This window comes from Tamandua tetradactyla, chromosome 8 (genome assembly GCF_023851605.1).
Source record: "Tamandua tetradactyla isolate mTamTet1 chromosome 8, mTamTet1.pri, whole genome shotgun sequence".
NCBI classification, from domain to species: domain Eukaryota; kingdom Metazoa; phylum Chordata; class Mammalia; order Pilosa; family Myrmecophagidae; genus Tamandua; species Tamandua tetradactyla.
Window position 1 is genome coordinate 111779550 of NC_135334.1, and position 22433 is coordinate 111801982.

Consider the following 22433-nt stretch of genomic DNA (forward strand, 5'->3'; position numbering starts at 1 on the left):
ACAGAAATAAAGGAGATAATGAAAAGATATTATGAGCAACTATATGCTAATAAACTAAAAACATAGATAAAATGCACAACTCTCTAGAAAAGCATGAACAACCAACATTGACTCAAGAAGAAATAGATGACCTCAATAAATCAATCACAAGTAAAGAAATTGAATCGGTCACCAAGAAGCATCCTAAAAAGTCCAGGACCAGATGGCTTCACATGTGAATTCTACCAAGCATTCAAGAAAGAATTAGTACCATTCCTGCTTAAACTCTTCAGAAAAAATTGAAGAGGAGAGAAAGGACCTAACTCATTCTATAAAACCAACATCATCTTAATACCAAAGACAGACAAAGATACTACAAGAAAAGAAAATTACAGACCCACCTCCTGAATGAATACAGATGAAAAAATCCTCAACAATACTTGCAAATCAAATACAGCACATAAAAGAATTACACACCATGATCAACAGGGATTTATTCAAGGAATGCAAGGTGGTTCAACACAAGAAAAACAATTAATGTAATACACACATCAATAAATCAAAGTGGAAAAAACATATGATGATCTTGACTGATGCAGAAAGGCATTTGACAAAATTCAACATCCTTTCTTGATAAAAACACTTCAAAGGATAGGAATGGAAGGGAACTTCCTCAACATGATAAAGGGAATATATGAAAACCCACAGCTAACATCATACTCAATGGGGAAAACTGAAAGCTTTCCCTCTAAGATTAGGAACAAAACAAGGATGTCTACTGTCACCATTGTTATTCAAAATTGTTCTGGAAATTCTAGCCAGAACGATTAGACAAAGAAATAAAAGGCATCCAAATTGGAAAGAAATAAAACTTTCACTATTTGCACATGACATGATACTATATGTTGAAAATCCCAAAAAAATCTACAACAAAGCTACTAGACCTAATAAGTGAGTACAGCAAAGTGGCAGGTACAAGATCAACACTCAAAAATGAATAGTGTTTCTATACACTAGTAATGAGCAATCTGAGGAGGAAATAAAGAAAAATAATTCCATTTGCAATAGCTACCAAAAGAATCAGGAATTTAGGACTACATTAACAAAGGCCACAAAAGACCTATACACAGAGAACTATAAGAAATTGATAAAAGAAATCAAAGACCTAAATAAAGGAAGGTACACTGTGTTCATGAATTGGAAGACTAAATATAGTTAAGATGTCAATTCTACCCAAATTGATTTACAGATTCAACGCAATGCCAATTAAAATCCCACAACTTATTTTGCAGAAATAGAAATTATATTTATAAGAAATTATTGATAATAGAAAAATCAATAACCAAATTTATTTGGAAGGGCAGGGTGTCTTGAATAGTGAAGAATATCTTGAGAAAGAGGAATGAAGTGGAAAGTCTCAAACTACCTGACTTTAAAGCATATTAAAAAGCTATAGTGGTCAAAACAGCATGATACTAGCCTAAAGATTGATATACTGATGAATGGCATTGAATTGAGTGTTCAGAAATAGGCCCTCTCATCTATGGACAATGGATCTTTGATAAGGCAGTCAAACCAACTCAACTGGGACAGAACAGTCACCTCAATAAATGGTGTTTGGAGAACTGCAGAGCTGGTCTCTTGGTCACAAATTCTCTCAGTGACTTTTTGTCTGAGAATGTTTTAATTTCTCCCTCATTTTTGAAGGACAATTTTGCTGGATATAGGAGTCTTGGTTGGCAGTTTTTCTCTTTTAGTAATTTAAATATATCATCCCACTGTCTTCTAGCCTCCATGGTTTCTGCTGAGAAATCTACACATAGTCTTATTGGGTTTCCCTTGTATGTGATGGATTGTTTTTCTCTTGCTGCTTTCAAGATCCTCTCTTTCTCTTTGACCTCTGACATTCTAACTAGTAAGTGTCTTGGAGAACGCCTATTTGGGTCTAATCTCTTTGGGGTGCGCTGCACTTCTTGGATCTGTAATTTTAGGTCTTTCGTAAGAGTTGGGAAATTTTTTTTTCAGTGATAATTTCTTCCATTAGTTTTTCTCCTCCTTTTCCCTTCTCTTCTCCTTCTGGGACACCCACAACACGTATATTTGTGCGGTTCATATTGTCCTTGAGTTCCCTGATACCCTGTTCAAATTTTTCCATTCTTTTCCCTATAGTTTCTGTTTCTTTTTGGAATTCAGATGTTCCATCCTCCAAATCACTAATTCTATCTTCTGTCTCTTTAAATATATCATTGTAGGTATCCATTGTTTTTTCCATCTTTTCTACTTTATCCTTCACTTCCATAAATTCTGTGATTTGTTTTTTCAGTTTTTCTATTTCTTCTTTATGTTCAGCCCATGTTCTCTTCATGTCCTCCCTCAATTTATCGATTTCATTTTTGAAGAGGTTTTCCATTTCTGTTCATATATTCAGCATTAGTTGTCTCAGCTCCTGTATCTCATTTGAACTATTGGTTTGTTCCTTTGACTGGGCCATATTCTCAATCTTCTGAGTGTGGACAGTTATCTTCTGCTGCTGGCGTCTGGGCATTTAGTCAGATTTCCCTGGGTGTCGGACCCAACAAGGTTGTAAGATTTTTCTGTGAAATCTCTGGGTTCTGTTTTTCTTATCCTTCCCAGTAGGTGGCGCTCGTGGCACACGTTTGTCTGCGGGTCCCACCAGTAAAAGGTGCTGTGGGTCCTTTAACTTTGGAAAACTCTCGCTGTCTGGGAGGTTCGCTAGCCGAAGCAGCTTGGAAGAGTGCCAGCCGGCCCGGGGTCCGAACGCCGGGAGGGTCGCTGGCCGCCGCAGCCCGGGAAAGCGCCCGTCCGAATTTCCTAGTTGGCCCGGGGCGCCAAGCATAGCGGGAGGGCGCCAGCCGCAGCGGCCCGCCCAGGAGAGTGCACGTTCCCGGGGAGTCACGGGTTTGGAAGGGGCCGCCCCCCGTCACCGTTCTCCGCGGCCTGGGGATTTCCGATCCAATTCTCTCAGTTGGTCCGGGGGGCCGCGCATGGTGTGGGCACCAGCCGCTGCGGTTTGAGGGGACCGCCTGTCCAATTCTGCCAGCTGTCCCAGGAAGGGGGAAGGGAGTGACTCCAGCCGCTTGCCGCCCCGCCCGGTGAAGCCCGCGCCCCTCGGCGATCTCACCAGAGCGGGTTCTCTCAGCCAGCCAGCCGTTCCAGGATGGGGTACGCTGTCTTTTTTATCTCTGTCGTGGCTTTGGGAGCTGTTCTGTATCGTTTCTACTCCCCTAGTAGCTGTCCTGGAGGAGAAACTAAGATCCGCGCGTCTTACTAAGCCGCCATCTTCTCCCTGGGCCTCCTTTCACCATTTTAACCATATAACCATTTACAATCAGTGTTCTGGCTGCTTCATATACTTGACAACACTTTTTTTCAAACTTTAGTTTCTGCCAGTCTGGCCTCGCACGGGCGCCCTCAGCGACAGAAACGTCGGCCAGCCACCCTGTCTCCGCACAGGGTCTGCTTCAGCCAGCCGTCTCACAGCCTGCCACACAGCCGGACCGGTGTCTGGAGAACTGGATATCCATATCCAAAAGAATGAAAGAGGACCCATATCTCACACCTTATACAAAAATCCACTCAAAATGGATCAAAGACCTAAACATTAGAATTAAGACCATAAAATTTTTAGGGGAAAATAACTTAAAGATATTGTGATAGAAGGTGGTTTCTTAGACCTTACACCCAAAGCATGAGTAATGAAAAAAAGAAATAGATAAATAGAATCTCTCAAAATTCAACACTTTTGTGAATCAAAGAACTTTTTCAGGAAAGTAAAAAGGGAGCCTATGCAATGGGAGGCAACATTTGGAAAGCACATATCAGATAAGGGTTTAATATCCAGAAAATACAAAGAGATTCTACAACTCAACAACAAAAAGACAAACAACCCAATTTAAAAATGGGCAAAAGACATAGACACTTTTCTGAAAAGGAAATGCAAATGGCTCAAAAACATATGAAAAGATGCTCAACTTCACTTACTGCAAATCAAAACCACAATGAGATACCATCTCCTACTAGAATGGCCATTATAAAAAGAAAAAGAAAATGACAAGTGCTGGAGGTGTTGTGGAGAAAGAGGCACACTTATCCACTGTTGATGTAACTGCTCCAGAAGGCAGTTTGGTGGTTCCTCAGGAAGCTAAGTATAGAATTGCCATATGATCCAGCAATCCCACTGCTAGATATATATTTGGAGAAACTGAAGGCAAGGACACGAACAGACATTTATTTATACACTGATGTTTAAAGCAGCATTATTCACGATTGCCAGGAAATGGAAACAGCCCAAATGTCCATCAATAGACAAGTGGCCAGACAAACTGTGAAATATACATAAGATGGAATATTACACAGCTGCAAGACAGAACAAAGTCATGAAGCATGTAACTTGAGGACATTATGCTGAGAGAAATCAGCCAGAGACAAAAGGACAAATACTGCATAGTCTCTTTAACATTAATGAGTGAACTTTGAATTTTAATGAGTGAATTTTAACTTTGAGAGTTAAAATTGAGAACAAAGGTTATTTGAAAAGAGAAAGAGGATAGAGATTGGGCATTTGGTGCTGAAGGAGAATGGAATGTTCAACAGGATTGATTGTAAAGATCCAGAAATGGATAGCACAATACCATCTGATGGAGCACTATACTATAAGTACACTGAACAAAGCTGAGTGTGAGTATGGTTGAAGGAGGAGGGCTGGGGACATGTATGACACCAGAGGGAAAGAGAGGATAAAGACTAGGACTTAACTTAGTGATAATTTAGTGATGCCTAAAGTGGACAAAGATAGTGGTTAAATGTACAAATATAAGACTATATTTGCATGAGGGAGAACAAATGAATTTCAACACTGTAAGGTGTTGAGAAAATGGAATAATACATAGGGGGAAAATCAATCAATGCTAAGGTTTAGAGTTAACAGTAATATTGTAATATGCTTTCATTGAATATAACAACATGCCAGAGCTAAATGTCAATAAGAGGGTGGATATGAGGGAGGTAAGGGAATTTTTTTGCGTGGAAGAAATGGAAATGTCCTATATAGATTATGGTGGTAAAGGTATGGCTAGTGATTATACTGTGAACCATTGATTTTTTACTTAGGTTGGATTGCATATGTGTGAATAAGACTGTTTAAAAATGAACAGAGAGATTATGAGTGCTGGAGAAAATGTGAAGAGAGAGAGATGTACTTATTCACTGTTAGTAGGAAACTAGGCAGATGCAGCCCCTCTGCAGGGCAGCATGGTGGCTCCGTCGGAGTCTAGGTGTGTGGATGACATGAGCCTGCAACCCAGTAGTTAGGTGTCTACTTGAAGGACCTCAGAGTGGGAACACAAATGGACATCTGCACACTGGTGCCTATGGCGTCAGTGTTCTTGATTTGGAATGAATGGAGGTGGCCTACCGAGGAACGGAAGGGGGAAAAGTGATGTTTACATACAACGGAAAACGGAGCAGCTGCAAGAAGGAATGAAATTGTGAGGCATGCAATTAAGTGAATGAAACTGGAGGACAGCATGTTGAGGGAAATCACCCAGAAACAAAAAGACAAATATTATAACATCTCACTACTATGGACTGACCATAATATGCAATCTCTGAGAATTGAATTCAAGAGCACAGGTTATCAGGTCAAGGCCTATTGTAAAGGTTCCGAGATGGTAAACTCTTACAACATTCATATCTATTCCAGAGTTGATACTGTTATTTCTAAATTTTGAGATGCTGAGCTCTTTGAGTTTATGGTCTTTCCCTGGAATTTGGGGTATTTGTGTGATACCTGAGACTCAGAGATAGAGTTCTGCAGCTATGAAAGTCAACATTTCCCCATACAACAACTGTTAAAAACACTGAAAAAGTGATCAGTCATCAATTAGAAATATGAATGAAACTTACCTGGGTAAATCAGACTAAAGGGTAAATGATGATATTGACTGTATTTTAAAACTTCAACTTCTGTGTAAGACCAAAGGAAGAGATGTTTATTTGGTGCAAAATTTATATTTTTAGTAGCACACTATCTAATTTAGCTTGTATGGTCAACTTATTCAAACATTATAGTTACCCGGAACCTCGAATAGGGAGTGAGATCTTGTTGGTTTGCACAGGTTGATATGATGCTCAGATAAATCCTAGAGTAATCTGGGCTCAGAATTAAAACATATTTGCAAAGTCCCCTTGAGGGACTGGGGAAAAAGGCAGAAATGTTAAACTTCCCCATCTGGGGAAGACCTGATAATCTCACAAGCTTTGCGGACTGCCAATTTGATGGGACAAGCCGTCGATATTGGGGCTTGCCTTTATGAAACTTATTCCTGCAAAGGATAGGTTAAGCCTACTCATGGTTATGCCTAAGAGTCATCAGAGTTACTCAGATGTGGTGTCTCTCAGCCAACTCCACAGATGAACTCACTGCCCTCCCGCTATGTGGGAATGTGTGACATGACTCCCACAGGGTAAATTTCCCTGGGAACAGGGGATACGACTCCTAGGGATGAGCCTGAACCAGAAGTCTTCTGATCAAAATGGGGAAGAGAAATGAAACAAAATAAAATTTCAGTGGCTGAGAGACTTCAAATAGAGCTGAGAGATCATTTGGGAGGTCATTCTTATGCAATATATAGATAGCCCTTTTCAGTTTTGTTGTATTGGAGTAGCTAAAGGGAAATACCTGAAACAGTTGAACTGTAATCCAATAGCCTTGATCCGTGAAGATGATTGTATAAATAACGATATAGCTTTTAATGTGTCACCGTGTGATTGTGAAAACCTTGTGACTAACACTCCCTTTATCCAGGGTATGGACAGATGAATAGGAAAGAAAAAAAGACAAAAAATAAACAATAGGGGGATGGGGGGATGGTATGTTTTAGATGTTCTTTTTTACTTTTTTTTTTTTGGAGTAATGGAAATGTTCGAAAATTGATTGTGATGATGAATGCACAGCTATATGATGACATTGTGGACCACTGACTGTACATTTTGGATGATTATATGGTAAGCAAATATATAAAATATCTCAATCAAATTGCATTTTTAAAAAGCACATAAGAATATATAATGATATAGCTTTCGCAGTGTGACTGTGTGATTGTGAAAGCCTTGTGCTCCTTTTATCTAGGGTATGAGCAGATGAGTAAAAAATATGGATTAAAAATAAATAAATAATGGGGGAACAAATGTTAAAATAAATTGAATAGAAAAAATGTATATTGGGTAGAGGGAAATACTATTGGTCAACGAGAGGGTATGGTATGTATGAGTTTTTTCTTTTTTCTTGTTATTTCTTTTTCTGGAGTGATGCAATGTTCTAAAAAATGATCACGGTGATGAATATACTTCTATGTGATGATATTGCAAGCCATTGTTTATACATATATGGAACGTTTGTATATTAAGAATGTTCATGTTTCTATGTTGTTTTGGTTTGTCAATAAAAAATAAATAAAATAAATTTTAAAAACTGCAAACTGGACAGAACCAAAAATAAGACAAGGGCCATTCACAAATAAAACAGTGCTTTAATTAAAAAAAAAAAACACATAAAAGAAAAATCTTCAAACAAACTTTTGCTAGTGCAAATACATCAGTCATGTGATCAAAGAAGTCCAGGACCTACTTTCTAATCTTATCACCCGTGGCTCTATGATAAAGAATTAGCAAACAAACCTACACATATGCACCAAGCATTAGCAAGCAAAGTCAAGAGCCTGAGAGGTAGCCCAACCTAAGTTCAGCAGGCTAAAAGTGACACAGTCATGCTATTCCACGGAGAATAATGACAGCCCCCATTCTATGGTGTCTCCCATGTCCCAGACACTATACTGAGAGCTTCATATATGTCCTGTCTTCATGCTTACCAAAACACTAATATGTGGGTGATATTGTCCCTAATTAACAGATGAAGTAACTGAGTCTCAGAGAGGGGAACTAACTTCCATCAAGTCACACAGCTAGGAAGGGGTAAAACAGGAAGTTTTGCTTGAGTCTTTCTGAATATATAAAACACATCTTTTTAGTCCCTGTGTACTATGCCACACTGGCTCCCAGAAGCTGTTTTATGCAAAGTACCTCATTACTGGAATAGTTTAGTGCAATGCAAGAGAGCAAATATCCTCAAGCTCATTATTTTTATCATGCTCACCATCACCACTGATGGCATTTTTTGTATATAGCTCTCCACACAGGTGACTTCAAAGCAGGACTGGCTGCAACATTTTTGGGGCCCAGCACAAAATGAAAATGAGGGGCCCCTTGTTATTAAGAATGTCAAGACAGCGACAAAGGAGCATTAAACCAAGGACAGGGCCCTGCTATAAGCATGAAGTTCTGAGACTGCCCAAATGTCATGCCCATGAAGCCATCTTTGTTTCTCCATGTCCATATGCTTATACCTTCACAATTCGGGCTTTGGTTAAAATGCTTATGGTAAAGAACTCATGCAGTGAGCTCTTTGACTGCTTTTATCTATTTTTTCAACAAACAGCCTGTGGTCCTATAAAATGAAGAACTTACAGGTTCATTTAAAATGCCCCCCTTGCTGGTCAGGAGAGCCACAGCTGGACAGGACCCTGAGGAAACACGGAACCGTCTTCCTGTCACTGGCTGGCCTCGGCAGCTTAGCTCCAAGGCAAACAGGAAAGTCTCCCTTGGACGAACGTGTGGACACACGTCTAAGTCCCCAGCTCCTCTATGGCAGCCTCCTAAAGGAGCATGTCCTTTAACAAACCTTTACCCCAACACTCTCAGGGCTATTTTAGTTGTGTCGACTGCTTCCTCACGGGTTGAAGTACAAGCCAAACTTCTGGGGTGGCTTGTTAGTCATTTTGAAAAGAGAAATACCTGTTTTCATGCTTCCATTCTTGAGTGGTTTATTCTGGGGCATTTTCAACCCTTTTGAAATGAACTTTTTCAACCCCTCCTGTGTCAAAAGCCTCTCTTCTTCCCCGTCAATGGCCCCTAAGTCCAGACAAAACCAGGTTGGACATACCCAAGTTCTGGAACCAGAAAATCCTGTTTGCGCCTCGCTGATGACTCTCAGGGTGAAGCGGGAGGACCCAGGACCAGACAAGCGACCAGCTGGTAAATGGCACCTGCCTTCTACGCCCTCGCAGCCTCGGCCCAGCTCTCCAGGTGCAGCCTTGGCCTCCAGAGGCCCCGGCCCTCCAGTTGATTGAACAACCCGAGGTCACTTGGAATGTAAATAATCAAAGTGATGGGATTTTCCTTCAAAAAACCAAGGCCTGGGAACCGGGCACGTGTCCCAGAGCGCCAGGAAAACCGGCATGGCCCTGCAGCTGGCTGGCAGGAAAACCCGGCATGGCCCTGCAGCTGGCTGGCAGGAAAACCCGGCATGGCCCTGCAGCTGGCTGGCAGGTGGGTCCACAGTGCCCCCTTCTGGACAAATCGGGTTGGTCTTTGTGGTTGCAGAGCAGTCCTGTGAGTTTTGTCCTGAGATTGGAATTTACCTGCCCTGAAATTCACTGAGAGTCTTCAGAGGGAGAGAGAAAGTAAATAAAGTAAAAATATGATAATGTTAAGGTCTGGATCTCCCAACTAACAATGACTTTATATCAGAGGAGGTAGAAAACAGAGTGTCTCTGCTTCTGTTGATTCTACTTTCACTTCAAAAGCAGCAGAGTGAATGACTTGGCTCTGTACGGAGGAATCTAGAGTTTGCCACGTAGGAGGGTGGTTTCAGCTGAACACTTTCCCAAAAGGATCAGGAAGGGGGTTCCCTAAACTGGGCCCCTCATCCAATCACAGGGTTCCCAAGGTAAGAGCACCACAAATCAACACAGAAGGCACCAGGCAGGCTTTTATTCTCAGGGTCCCCTGGGACACACCAAATACCCTCAACGTCCACCCACCTGAAAGCTCCGGAAAAGAATTCCACTTCAAGAAACATAAAAAGGCCTAAAATTTTGTTTAGATGACCAGAAAACACACATAGCAACTATAAAACTTATTATAGTCTCATTTTTTTAATGCATCATAAGCAGAGTTTAGTCCAGGATTACAAGTCGCAGTCAAAATTTTAAAAAATCAACCAATATAATCTACGACAGTAACAGGGTAAATGAAGAATAGCATACGATCATATCATTCATACAGAAAAACATTTGACAAAATTCAGCACCATCCTTAATAAAACTGTCAAAAATGAGGAATAAAGGTGGAGTTTCCTAACCTTGATAAAGAACATCATAAAACTAAAAATATTATTTTTCACATTAAAACTAATATTTAATGTGATGTGACTGTGAAAACCCTGTGTCTGATGCTCCCCCAACGAGCGTATGAACAGATGAGCAAAAAAACAAGGATAAAAAACAAAAAATTAATAGAGGGGATAAAGGGGGAAAAACGGGCAGACTGAAACACTAGTGGTCAACGAGAGGGAGGAACGAGGGCATAGGATGTGTGAGTCTCTTCCCCTTTCTTTTTATTTCTTTTTCTGGAGTGATGCAAACTTTTCAAAAATGATCGTGGCAATGAAAACACAACCACGTCACAACACTGTGAGCCATTGACTGTTTACCATGTATGGACTGCATGTGTGTGAAGATTCTCCAGCAAAAACATTCAAACAAAATATTTCATGTGAAATACCGAATGCTTTCCTACCAAGATTGCATATAAGGCAAGGATGTCAGCTCCCACAACTGGTATTCATATAGTATTAGAAATTCTAGACTCATTGTTTGCAAGCCCATGGTCCTTTTCTCATACCACAGTAGGAAGCCAGCGTGAGGGAACTCTATTGCAAAGGGTTAAACACATTCAGAATCTCTTGAAAAAAGTCAAAGGCCTCAATTTAACAACAACGCTGTCAGCTTCTGGTAACATTTCTTTTTCTAAATCAATTTATAAGCACTTTGTGAAGTCCTGGAGTTCATTCACTGACAAAATTTTTAAAATCATCTTTACTTAAGAAACCCATTCTTTGTATCTGAATATCAAATTCGTGGTGTCTTCTCCTTGTTTTCCTTTATAAGGAATAAGGAAAAGGAATAGACAGGCATCATTCTGTGAGCTGGCAGGTGGTTTTGGGAAAGATGGTGGGGGAGCGGTGTCAGATGCTCAAAGATTCTCATCTGATTAATTTTATTGTAGTTTAAAATAACCTCACATAAAACCTTGTGTCTGATGCTCCTTTTATCTAGGGTATGGACAGATGAGTAAATATTATGGATAAAAAATAAATAATAGGGGGAACAAAAGTTAAAATAAATTGAGTAGATTGAAATATTAGCGGTCAATGAGAGGGAGGGGTTAGGGGTATGGTATGTATGAGTTTCTTCTTTTTTCTTTTTTCTTTCTTTTACTGAAGTGATGTAAATGTTCAAAAAAATGATCATGTGATGGTATTGTGAGCCACTGATTGTACACCATATATGGACTGTTTGTATGTCAAGAACGTATGTTTGTATGTTAAGTTTTTACTGTAAAAATATTAAAATTAAAAAAACAATAACCTCAGATGCAGGAGTTTGTAATCTTTTTCAGACAGCAGCATGGGTATGTGATTGACTATGACAAATACATTTTTTACTTCATAAGATGTGTTGCTGTCCAACGGACAGGAACGATTTGATTATTTTTATAACCATCTGAACCCTATTAACCCTTTGCAATCAGAAGGCTGGCTGTTGACCGACCTCCAGAACCTTACAAAGAGGGCCAGGTCCCAGTAAGCAAAAGAACGTGCTTTCTCATCTTTGGCCCTCTTGCCCCTTGGAATTGGCTCCCTCTGGCCTCTCTGTGTCCTCGCATGCCTCTTTCCCAAGATAGACAATTAAGTTACACTAACATTCATTGTGATAATGAAGATAAGTTGGGGCATAAATAAATGAATGTAGTCCTGACCCTCAGAGAGATACCAAGATAGCGAGCAGGCAGACAAGAAAACACTTAGCAAAATCTATTACAATTAAGTGCTGTGAGAAAAGTCGGAACACCATATGCTAGGACAAACTCCCTGGAAGAGACCCAGCTCAAGCATCACTTCCACTGAGAAGGCTTCCCTGCTTCCCCAGGCCAAGGAGGGTGACCATTCAATCAATAAATGCTTATTGACTGCACCGTGTTAGACTCCAAGGATGCAATGATGAACAAGACAAAGACGGTCCCTGCTCCTCTAGTGCTTACCTTCTAGTGGGGGATTCAAAAAAAATAAAGTAAAAGAATAAATAAATTAAATATTTAAAATTGTAATTGATGCAGTGAAGGAAACAAAGTAGGAGATGAGGTGGGACTAGGAAAGGAAGGACTAATTTAGGTGGGACTGTGAGAGAACGTCCCTCTGAGGAGGTGGCATATTGGCTGAGAATTAAAGGATGCTATAGGATAAGAGGATGTCAGCCATCTGAAGAACGGTGCAAGGTGTACAGTGGGAAGTGGTCCAGGCAAAGGGAACTAACCCTATGGTGGACAAGACCATGGGGCGGGAGGAACTGAAAGTTAGTGCAGTTTCCAAGAGAGTGATTATGGTTGTCTGGACTAATGAGATGGCCATAGCAATAAAAAGAAGTGACCAGATTTGAGATATGTTTTTGAGACAGAAGTGAGAGAGCCTTTACAGGTTAGGGGCAAGAGAAGAGGAAAAGAAAAAAGGACAATACCTACATTTCTGGCTTTGAATATCTAAATGGACAGTAGTGCCATTTATTGAGATGGGGAAACATGGAAAGGAATAGGAATGAGTCTGGAGGGGAAAATCAAGAGTTCCGTTTTGCACATAGTGAGTTCGAGATGTCTGTGCATCATGCAAACGGAGATGCCAATCAGGCAGTGGGATATATAAGTCCGGAGCTTAGAGATAGAAAGGTAAATTTGGGAGTTATCCATTTATAAGAGAAATTTAATTCCCAGGAAGTGATACAAAGAAAATGCGGAGCCAGGGGAGGGGGGCATATAGGAATCAAGACAGAATCCAAGAAATTTTCACAAACTGAGCAAGAGTACAAATGAAAGGTCACAGGAAGAAAGACAGTACTTCTAGCTAGAGACTTAGGCTTCTGGAAGATGATGAAAAAAAAATCAAAATATATCCAAGTCTAGTTTGCTTACCAATGAAGCTATAGAGCCAATGGTGAGCCAGCTTCCCTGTCAATCACTCCACAATCACCAGGGTTGACAGCGTGGATCTGGCAGTCTAGGCAGGTGACACTTTCCTCCCTCTCTGTTTTAATTTGTCCTTTCTTACTCTGTGAAATCCATCAAATGGGAAGATTGCAGGGAGCTTCGGTGAAGTACTCACTGAGCACTGAGCAACCTGCCTTCACTTACAGGAACTTCAAAGCAACCAATGACTTACTCTCTGGTTCCTAGTCTTTCCTCCATCAGCATCTTCTACAAAGCATACTCAAGCCCTCGCCATCGCTAATCAAGTCTTTCCCTCAGCCTATGAACATGCTTATATCACACTCACCCTAAAATTAAAACAAATAAATCAAACTCAAATCCTGTTCTCCCCTGTACCTACTTTTCTATTCCAAGCCTTCACTTGACAGCTACTCTTGGGAAAAAAAATAATGTACACTCATTTTCTCTCCATCCATTCCCAACTCACACCAACCCATACCAACATGGCAACAGGAGCTATCGTTTTGCTGACGCTACTCTGGCAAAGGTCAATGGCAGCCTTGAAGTTGATTAATCCAATGACCACTTTTCAATACTTAAGTTATCTAACCTCTCTATGCCATGTGGCATTGTTGGTCACTCCAAGACACCTGCTCTCTTCTGACTTCCCACCTTACTTCTCAGTGCCCTGGGCACTCTGAATCACTTCCCTCTGCCCATCTTCCCTTGGTTCAGTTTTATTTTTTCCCTAGCTTCATGGTCTCTCTGGGTGAGCTCATTTATTCCTAAGATCATAAATACCACTCCATAAAGAGGTGTATCCAATCGCTTACTGAGCATCTCCACTGGGATGTCCCACAAAAAATTCTAATATGCTGAATGAATTCATGACCTTCTCCTTCAAACTTACGATTTCCACCTGGATGTCCCTCCACCAAAAAAAAAAATTAATATGCTGAACCAATTCATTACCTTCTCCTTCAAACTTGCCATTTCTCCTGAACTGTCTTTCTTATATCAAATGCTTAAGCCAGAAATTTGAGAAATGGCTTTAGGTCTTCTCTCCGGCTCACTCACTACATGCAATTGGCCATGTATCATCTACAAGGCACTGGCTTCTGCACAAAAGTGTCCTTTCCACTTTGAACATATCTTAACATTTACCAAAGGTATCTGCTAATGAATTTCATCTCGCTGCCTTCATTCAACCCATTAACTCCCATCTGAATCACCACTATCTATGGACTTCTAACTAGTTTTAGCCCCTGCCATCATCCCATTCTGCTCCAAATTCATATACAACCCAACACTTTTATAATAAAAAGACTTCGAAATAACCCAAATGTCTATCAATCAGAGACTGGTTACATCAGTTATTATATAATAATACAATGGACTATTATTCAATATTTTAAAAATTATATATATATAAAACACATGCACATATACAGAGATACTAAGTGAAAATTAAGGTGTAGAAAGTCTGCATAGGATGATCCAATTTGTATTTTTGCATTTAATTGAGAATAGGATGTTTATATGTGTATAAAAAAAAGAATCTCAAAGTTACAGACACACAAAATGAATACTTTTGGAGGACAAAATTGAAGTAGAAGGCAGTCTTTTACTTCCTAACTTGGTTCCATTCTGTGTAATATTTATATTTTTTTTAACTAATATGCTATGTTTTTATTTTTGTTTTTGCTTGTTTGTTATGGGAAAAGAGGACAAAAAGTTTTAAATTTTTGTTAAAAATATTTTCTTTGTAGATTATGAAGCCCTCATACCCTTAATTTTGCTGATAGTTATATTCTACATACTAAGGGTACCTTCTAAATGGTGATTAATTGTGATAATGGTGATGGTAATTAAACACCATCAGTGAAGTCTTTACCAAAATGCTGGAAATATGTATGATATCTATCTACTGTAGCAAAACACAGATTTGTAACTCTTGAATACAGGGAAGGAAAGGTAATTTTCAATGGGACTTTGACTTGCTTTACTTTCTATTGTTCTACCTTGAACCACTTGAATTAAGTTGTTGAGCTAATAAAAACACAAACATGGTGATAATGTCCTGGTCTCTGAAAGTAGAGTCAACTGATGTGATAAAATAAGGGTAAATAACCACAAAAGTATCATCTACAAGGCACTGGCTTCTGCACAAAACTGTCCTTTCATCTTTGAACTTATCTTAACATTTACCAAAGGAATAGAGCAGAGAAATGTCAACACACAAGCACCTTTGGCCGGAGGCTAACAGAGCACATGACTTCTTGAATCAATAGAACAATGCAGCGAGTATCCAGAGAGGGGTTACCCAGCTCATTGCCCACCTCTCTCATGGTAAGGATCCATGGGAGCACAGAGAGTAGGAATACAGAAACAGCTGCTACCAACCCTGGAACTATAAATAATTGCTATACTCTGGTTCCCACTCTATTTTATCATTCTTTCTGGTCCCTTCCATTAAATTAACACTCTAGATAGAAAGATTAATGTAACTAGAGTTAATTTCCATTTTTAAGGCATCAGTTTCAAATAACCATTCTCCTGTTGGGCCAGATATCCTTGGATAGACTCGAGTGAAGAGCCTTGAAACTGATTAACCCAATGACCACTTTTCAATATTTAAGTTATTTGACCTGTCTATGCCATGCGGCACTTTGCATCTAAACTTAAAGAAACAATAGCTGAACCAATCCCCTGGGCAGCATCAATCTGTTTTGACTATCTGAGATGAGTGCTGTCAGCTGACCCCATTCCATTTCACCCCTAAACAAGTTTAATTGCACTTTGTTCAGGGTGACTTACATCGACTTTCCTAACAAAGCTGGTTATCAGATCCCAACTGTCCTTTTAGATAAAGACTGAGATTAAAACAACAACAAAATAATTGTTCTACAGCAGTTAGCTTACCCTGATGATACCTCATAGAGAAAAATGTTTTTCTTCTTTTATGTTTTATTTTGCCTCATCTCCCTTCTTGCACTGTTGCTGCCCCTTCCATTTGAAATTCTTGGTTTGATGTCTCAACAAGCTGGCATCTGATGGTCATTTTTAGTTACCTAACTGTATTGCTACTTTTTTTTTGGGGGGGGGGCAGTTTGTGAGTAGGTGGCACTTTTAAAAATTTCATATCTCCACTCAAAGATAAGCTGAATTCTTTCTGTAATCACAGATGTCTATCTTGGACATTGCTCTTAAATTCTTTATCATCTATTTATGCAGAGACACTTGGCTACCTTGCTTTATTTGACCGAAATGATTGGGAGGCACTCATTGGGGCAAGAAAACAAAGGGAGGACTGGAAAAATTGTAAGGAAATGTGAAGGAACTATAAAACGTGGATAATGTGTAAAATTAGATGCCACAAAATCAAGGTATCCAGTAACAGCATAAAATCAAAACATCTCTAAGCTTCAATTTCTCCATCTGTAAAGTGAGCATAATATCACACAAGAATTTCACACGGATTAAATAAAGTCACACATGCATAGTTGAATAAAGTTCAAATGAATGGTCCTGTTTTTTGTTTGTTTGATAAAGGTGATACCTATAAACATTGTCGGTATAGGATAACTGTCTCACCATTATCAAATTATATATTTGGTGGAAAAAAACTCCTTTTTTATCAGAAGAGAATGGGATGCTAAGAGAGTTCAGATTTCACTGAGGGTCTTCCAGAGAGAATCCAAACACCCATCTGGACCAAGTGTTGACATTTACTGCCACCTGTTGGTAATCATCAAACTGTGCTACTCATAAAATTACTCAGAAATCTCACCACTCATAGATTCTGTCCTCAATTCAGACGACAGCCCCTTGTTCATCAGTGTTTCCATCCATTGCAAAGAAACGACATCAGCCTGACTCGCAGAGAGACAGGGCAGCAGATGTTTTAAGAAAGTGGAAAAGTTAAGACACAACCCTAAGCAGTCAGGCTTGAAGATCATGGGAGAAAGAATAAATTTCAAAGGCTGCTAAATGCTCAGCGACACTTGCAGCTAAAGAGGCACAGACCCTCTGGAATATGCCCAAAGGCTGAACTGCAGTGTCAGGCTCAATATTCTAAAAGATAGAGCCCACGTGGTCATGCCCCCAGTAGTTTCAAAGCGGTGCATCTACATGAGACACTGCTATTGGCTTCCTGACGACCAATGATAACAAAAGAACTCTTCATCCTGAACAGCCAGAGCAAAGTTAAGGAAATAACAAGAATGAAGTGGTTAAGAGGTTAAAAAAAAAAAGTAATTTAAGTGATCTCTCATTACATAGAAAGAGGAGCGTAAATAATTCTTCCAGTCCACAACTTCGAGGCAATGTTAGACGCTAAGAACATGGGATCCAAGTGCTCATTCTCTCAATTGCTCCCCTAGAGCCGCAAGGAATCAGGCAGGTAACATGAGCAAGGTGGCATCAGAAAAGACTGTGCCCAAACCTGCAAGCCCCGTGTCCTGTCTCAGGGGACAGTCACTGCTCAGCCCCAGCAGGTCCCTGCCCTTTGGATCAAGCAGTGTGCTCCAGTGTCCCACAGCCAGGCTGCCTGGCTTTGCCACTCACTAGCTGTGAAAGCTTGGGCAAGTTTCTAAACCTAACCGTGCCTCCTGGTTTCTACACCTGTGAAATGGGGTAATAATAGTCGCTGCCGCATAGGACTGTGGGGATTAAATACAATAATACACATAAAGTGCTTAGAATGGCAGTATTGGGCTATAAGCACTCACTAAAAGATAAAGAAACAAAAGGGCAGGGTGGGCCACAGCGGCTCAGAAGGCAGAGTTCTCGCCCGCCATGTGGGAGACCCGGGTTCGATTCCCAGCGCCTGCCCATGCGGAAAAAAAAAAAAGATAGGTCCTTTGTCATCAGATCTCACAGTTTTTTGAGGGAACCCAGAACCAGGATTGCTTTGTTTTTGTAAGCAAAATCTTTTTAAATAAAGGCAAACACGACAAAGCTTTCAAAATCCCCCCAAATAAGTCTGTGGGCCACGTGCTGTCCACAGGCACCTGGGACCTAATATGCAGTGCTGTGGCAGAAGTAAAGCTGGGGAGGCAGACAAGTCTCAGACAAAATCCCATGTCTGTCTCTGGCTCTCTGGTGTCCTGAGACCCGGGACAGCAGGAGACACTCTGGAAAGCCCTGGGCCAGATCCCAAAGTGGCAGATGGCTCTCCTGCCTGGATGTAACAGAAGAAGGTACTTTCAGCAATTTAAATTGACGCCTTTACTATACAGAGGTGTGCAGGGACAATGAATGCCTCCCTCCTCTTCCCCAAGGACATCACTGGAGGTCTTTAACATTCACAGCCATACATCCTGGAGGGAACCAGGATTGACACAGATCAGGTCCAGCTGCCAAAACGGAGTTCATTCTCTTCATTCCATTTTTAAAGGAGAGTCCTTGCTCAATGAGTCTATAATCCAAAGCAGCTGCCAAAATTGCCAAATACACCAGACAGCAGTTTAGAGACAGCAGTCTTATCTGCTTGTTCAAGTAAGAATTTAAATAAACAAACTGAATATTTTAAAATCAACATGAAAAGCAACTCTTTTTTTAAAACAGAGCACCATGTAAATGAGGTACTCTTTTAAAAAGTTCAAGGATTTCTCCTTTTCTTCATTCTCCTTTATTTCTGCTAGTCCATTGTCTTCTCTGCTGTCATTTTAGGCCAACCAGACAGATTTTTATAAGAGATGCTAACCCTTTTCATTTCCACTGACAAATATGTGGCCCGTCTGCCTCCAATCAGTGACGGAGCACGTGGAGATAGAGCAATGTGATATTTTTAAACACTCCTTTAATTAATTCATTCCAAGGACTTGGCACTTGATACACTGAGGAGAGAGGGCCAGGCAGAGGGAAAAGAGAGCAACACAGCATCGTGGTAAATAGTGATTTGCAGTAATCTGGATTCTAAAATCCTTTCTTTGAAACATCCTGTCAGCCCCCAACAAGCTGTTAAAGGCAGGAAAGAAAAGACTACACGCAAGATGGTATCTGGCATTTCTTAGATTTTCAGGCTGCCAGGACAGTTTCTTAAAAGTCAAATAAAGCTAAAATTTTGTCTTGATAAAGATACTTCTGCCTACTACTGCTAAAGTCTTAATTCGAGTATAATAATTACAGCCGGAGAATGAAGTGGGAGTACTTTCAGTTTATTCTAAGAGGCAAACCAGTCCAATGCGGAAAGAAATCAGCATAGAAAACAATTTAGTTTGTTTTAAAAGGGGGAGTGGGGAGTGGAACCAGTCATTTGGGCATTGTGTGAATGCAGCCCTGGAAGGGAGCGAGGGGGAATGGATTTTCATTGAAATCAACCTGTGTCGAGCTTCAACCTGTGAAAAAGCTTTGCCATCCTGGATCTGTAGAATTTATGGCACATTGATCCAGAAATCTCACACTGAGCTCTTACAGGCGGCTTGATTTAGCAGTCCAAGCGTCATCTCTTATAGGGCTTTTCCTTGTCTGACCTTTCCATTAAAGCTGAAGACAACACCTAATCCTAAAGCATTAAAGAGGAAAGGAAGCTGCCACTGATACTGATGACTAGACTTGTCTTTTGTTTCTTAATGTCCTGGCTTTTCCATTTCACAAGTTTCCATTGGATTTACAAATTATTTCTTGAAGAATTACAGAGCGCTTTCAATTACTCACTAGAGATTGTCATAATAAACATGAAATGGCTTTCTCAGAGTTCCACCAATACCCATTTTATCCAGTGAGACTGATTATTATATTCTTGAAAATAAAAAAAAAGAGAAATGAAAATTCCAGTGAAGCCTAAGACATCAAATATGCAACTGCCTCTAGACCCCAAATCTCATCCCGGCCAGCAGCTTTCCAACAAGTTCCTCCATGGACTCTTCTTTCTACCAACCCCACACCCTCATTCCCAAAGGGAGAAGGCACTCTATGTTTTGCTGTTGTTGGCTTGAAATAATAAATTCAGGACATCTCCCTTGCCAGATCCTTTCTGCTGTCAGCAGTTTTGTCTCACTTGTTCTCTTAAGTCAGACTGAAACCCAAAGCCTGTGATTGGGTTCAGCCCTGACCCCTGGGCTCCTGGGAGCTGATCAGAAGACAGATTACCCTGGGTTCCTGACATACATGGTGACCCAGCCATGCCCCACTCCCGAGAACACATTTCCCAAATGCCCACCTCCGGGCACGCAACTGTGACCCAGTCAATATCGGATACTAGTGTGTCTTCCACCAACAACTTATAATCTCTTTCCCATTTGAGTCAGGGACCTAAAAGCCATCTCAGTAATTCTAGCCATGTCAGGGGATTCAGGAAAAAAGAATGCTCAATTATCAAATTAGACCTTGCTTTTCAGGAAAGTACCTCTCAGGGTCTGGGAACTACCAGTTAACGTTGATTTTCATAGACACAGGATGCTAGTAATCCCAAACCCAAATAATCAGAAACCTCAAGTAGCCAGAATGTCTTTGAGTATGCTCTGCAAAAGCAATGACCTAGTGCACAGGATGATAGAAAGAACTATTCCAAAAGGCAGTTTGCAGGGTATGTGTGCCAAAGGTCTGGGGGAAAGCTGCTAAAACCTTCTACACTACCCATGCCCAGCACACTCTTCAGTGATACTGACATTTCCACATAATAACCCAAAAGCTCTGCCAAGTCCTAGGATCTTCCAGGAAAGATTCCATTATAGTCTGTATCATTTCATCCTTAAAGTATATCTTCATTGGACTGCCTAATTCACAGAGTTATTGGAAGAATCAAATGTGATGGTATACACGGATGTGCTTTGAAGGCAGAATCTCAAACAAGCATAAGATGTCTCTGCTGTTTCTAATAATTCTTTTAAAAAGGGTAATCATCATATGGTGTTGACTGCAACTACATCATCAAATAAATGCTAACTAGCATGGACTATTTACCATACTATCCCATTCTCCCAAGATTTCGGATCAGAGTAAAACTGAAAAACAAAAAAAACCCACATAAGTTGAAAGTATATAATTATTTTGTTCTTACTTCTCAGAAATGTATGTTTCAAGGAAAGTGTTTCAACATTATTAGGGGACAAAGTTCACCAAAGAGGACCAGCCTGAGGATTCTTAGTGAATTTCCCTTTGTAAGTTATATTAACCAATGACTTGGAAAAGAGCAAGGGACTCTCACCAAACCACATGAACAATTTATTAATAAAAGTCCTTGACTGGAGTCAGCTTCCCAAAAGCCAGTTGGCAGACCGTTTATGTCTTTGGATCTCCCCAGAGTGCCTAGCATGTGAAGTCCATGCAATAAGTGTTCAGTAAATTCTCCCAGAAGCAAAGACAGAAGGAAGGAAGAGAAAGAAAAGCAAAGACCAGGGTTTCCTTGAAAGTCACTTGTTCATCAGTTAGTGCTTTTAATTGATCAATGGGTCATAGATCTTTCTATGTTGATTCCCCAGCCTTTCAATTTTTTTCAATTAGTTCATCTCCTCAACACAAGTTCCTTTAAAACACAGAGCCAATCTTTTCTTAACTATGCACACTGCACAAATATGGCATTGCACTGAATGTGAGCCTTGTTAAAATACTGAAGGTCATTTCCACCCCATAATATCTAATGTCCAATCATTTTGGCAGCTCTCAAAATGCTAGGATAAAGGGGAGAGCAACACACTTAGTTGGGGATTTTTGTTGTCATTTTAACCTCTCCCCTCACTTTCTGATCATGAAAATAAGGAGTGAATTAGATGCAGGATTGGAAAGCACACCATCATCCATCTATTTCACAGATGGTTTCCAACCTCCGCCTCGACAAGAAAGGTCAAGTAGAAAGGTCCTGAAGGCAGGCAGAAAGCCTTCATATTTTTTTTTCTAATTAATTTAAGTTAATGGACTGGGAAGGATCTAAGGTTGAGCTATAAGGACTCTTAAATTTACTTCTAAATGTTTTAGCACAATGTAACACCTCCTTGGACACAGGTGTCTTTCTCCAGGACCTTCATCAAAAACTAATAGAAAAGGTCCACACTGTTGAACTGTTAGGCAAAAGAAGAAAAGAAATTTCAGGCTAAGGCAAAATACCAGACCTCTTTGGAAGGACTCCAAGAGACAAAGAAAGGAATTTCTTCTCCTGGACACAAAATGACAGTTTAAGAAGTACTTTCCCTTGCTGGAGGTTGCAGTCTAGAGATCTGACTTTGAACACCTCTTCACTCCTCCTTAGAGACCTGTTCTTCCAAAAGAAGCATGTGGAATTTGTAAAACATATGAGAGAGAAACTCAGGAAAGTATCAGCAGCAAGGACTCTCCACCAGAGAGCGGCTGAGACTTGCTTTCCCCTTAAAGTGAACTCAGTAATTTTTTGCAAGTGG

At 40.3% G+C, this 22433-nt stretch overlaps 1 protein-coding gene across 3 annotated transcripts in view; it reads right to left on the minus strand.

The window, feature by feature from the left end:
* The window catches only part of SLC1A2 (solute carrier family 1 member 2), a 177940-nt gene that overhangs the window by 154109 nt on the left and 1398 nt on the right, over nt 1-22433 (minus strand). The window contains exon 1 of one of the 3 annotated variants that reach the window (XM_077114411.1): nt 8999-9069. The exons of the other annotated variants lie outside the window; for them this stretch is intronic. The gene's annotated coding sequence lies outside the window, so the exon portion shown is untranslated. Of the gene's footprint in view, nt 1-8998; nt 9070-22433 lie in introns of those variants that run through there. 3 annotated transcript variants of the gene reach the window in all.